The sequence below is a fragment of the Glycine soja genome, chromosome 17, assembly GCF_004193775.1.
Source record: "Glycine soja cultivar W05 chromosome 17, ASM419377v2, whole genome shotgun sequence".
Taxonomy (NCBI): domain Eukaryota; kingdom Viridiplantae; phylum Streptophyta; class Magnoliopsida; order Fabales; family Fabaceae; genus Glycine; species Glycine soja.
In genome coordinates this window covers 15,992,435-15,994,837 of record NC_041018.1, presented here as the reverse complement: position 1 = coordinate 15,994,837, position 2,403 = coordinate 15,992,435, and the positions used below count along the sequence as shown (strand labels likewise).

Genomic DNA, 2,403 nt, shown 5'->3' with positions numbered 1-2,403 from the left:
TTCATTTTTTCCTTTAATGGTAGATCTCATTTTGGGATCTTAGACAATTTTTTGTTAGTTCCACATGGACTCCACTTTTAAATATTTTATTTAATTATTTTTTAAATTAAATATAATTAGTTAAGTAATTAATTTCAATGAAACATTGAAGAAAAAATTAATAAATATTAAGAAATAGGAAAATTAGCATATATTTAATTTTTATTTATGACTAAATGTTAAAGAAATGAAAAATACATAAATTAGATAATAATTTTTTTTTTGAAAAACATTAATGTCAAAGAAAAATTAAATTTCATTATTGTTGTGACTGTAACATTTCCAAATATGCTCCATCAAATCGACTTGAAGTTGTTGATGAATTCCTCTTGTATGCATAACGCGTCTTCTTTGCAAGTACGTAGCAAAGTCAGGAGGAATACCACGATATATTTGAACATTTGAAATGTCATTTTCTATGTAATTATAATCAACATCAACATTACCATTGAACGTATCTTGTTCATCTTCGACAATCATGTTATACAATATAATGCATGCTAACATTATATCCTTCATTGTATTTATGTTCCAGGCACACGATGGACCACATAAATTATGAATCGAGATTTGAGCACCCCAAATGCTCGTTCCACATCCTTTCTCACTACTTCTTGATATTTTGCAAATAATTTTCTTCTAGGACCTTGTGGCACTGGTATGGTCTTCAAAAATGTGAGCCAATCTGGATAAATACCATCTACAAGATAGTAGCCCATATTATATGGAGTTCCATTAATTGTAAATTGTACTGGAGGAGCTCGACCTTACAAAACGTCATGAAATACAGGCGATTGGTTTAACACATTAATGTCATTGTTTGCATCTGCAACTCCAAAAAATGCATGCCAAACCCACAAGTCTTGTGAAGCGACGACTTCAAGTATTATTGTGGGTTTGCGATTATCACCTCTATGATATTGATCCTGCCATGTAACTGGGAAGTATGCAACTATACGAATAGCTGCAATGCACTTCTGTAATGGCGAGAGACCCATTCTACCAACAACATCATATCTCATTTGGAAATACTCATTGTGATTACTAAGAGCACTAACAATTTGAATGAACAATTGTCGCCACATTTGGAATCTACGTCGAAATTGAGTCTCGGTGTATATCGAATTTTCTGAGAAGTAGTCATTCATCAATCGTAGATGTCAATTTTCACGATTGCGATTAATGACTCTTCTAGGCCTTCTTTGTTGATTGTTGTTGCCTCCTTGTTGTTGCATCGCACGTAAGTAATTCATGCTTTGTTCATCACTATCGTCGTTAAGTGTTTCGCAAACAATTTATTTCCAAACTTTGTAGAAGTCATTATTTCGACTCATTGTATGAATGATTGATTGCACAAATAAGTGAGATAATAATATTGTTTGAAGGAGACACACAACAATGAATGAGAATTGAACAATTAAATACCAAATTGTACAACGACTAGTTTTATAATGACTAGTTTTGTATTGACTAGTTTCATAACGGTTAGTTTTGTAACGGCTAATTTTATAATGTCTAGTTCTATATTGACTAGTTTGAGAAATTAAAAAAATTGAACAAATTATAATACAGTTAAAATAAAAAGCAAATGAAACATGATTCCTAAAAATACAAATTAAAAGATGGCCACAACAAATTAAAACTACCTAACAAATTAATACTAGATTCTTAGTTTATTTCAAATTATTTTACAAAAGGCTTTATGGTCTTTGAGTTGAGTTCCAGACATTGTAGAAGTGTCCTTCATTAGAATGTCGTAATACTCATTTTCCAATTCTTTCTCCCTTAAGGCTGCTAGTTTGGTGTTGACAACATTTCTTTCCCTCATTGCTTCCTTCACACCAGTCAGATCAACAGGATTGGTAGATGTTCCTACTCCTTTCCCCTTGCTCTTCCTTTTGGCTTCCTTTTTCCCCATTGGACGGACAATTAGAGATGGTGTGTCAGCTTTAGCATCTTCGAATGTTGTTTCTGGATTAAATGATGAAGAATATGCCCCAAATGCCGAAATCATCGTCCTTTTAGAGCAATTTTCAGTAAACTGTTCTAACCAATTCGGTTGATCTTTCAAAAGTCACCAAGCATGTTCCAAACCAAAATCGGTTCCTTCGTCTTCCTTCCAAATGGCATATGCATTAAGCCTAGCATCATTATCCGTGCAACCACTTTTCTTCAAAGATGCCATTTGCTTGTAATGACCCTTGAATTTTTGCACGCCCAAATTAATTTTTTTGCCATTGTGATTTCAATGATGCCATTTGCTTGTAATGACCCTTCAATGATTTCGCCAATGATGATCTTGTCTAGCCTAATTTGGGTAGAAAATTGTGAAAATTGCAAACTAACGTCATCATTTGAAACCAT

The 2,403-nt window shown here is 32.9% G+C and overlaps 1 pseudogene; it reads right to left on the bottom strand.

Moving 5' to 3' along the window:
- Window positions 1–288: 288 nt before the first annotated feature.
- Window positions 289–1,187, bottom strand: LOC114391492 (annotated as a pseudogene).
- Between the last annotated feature and the right edge of the window lie 1,216 nt (window positions 1,188–2,403).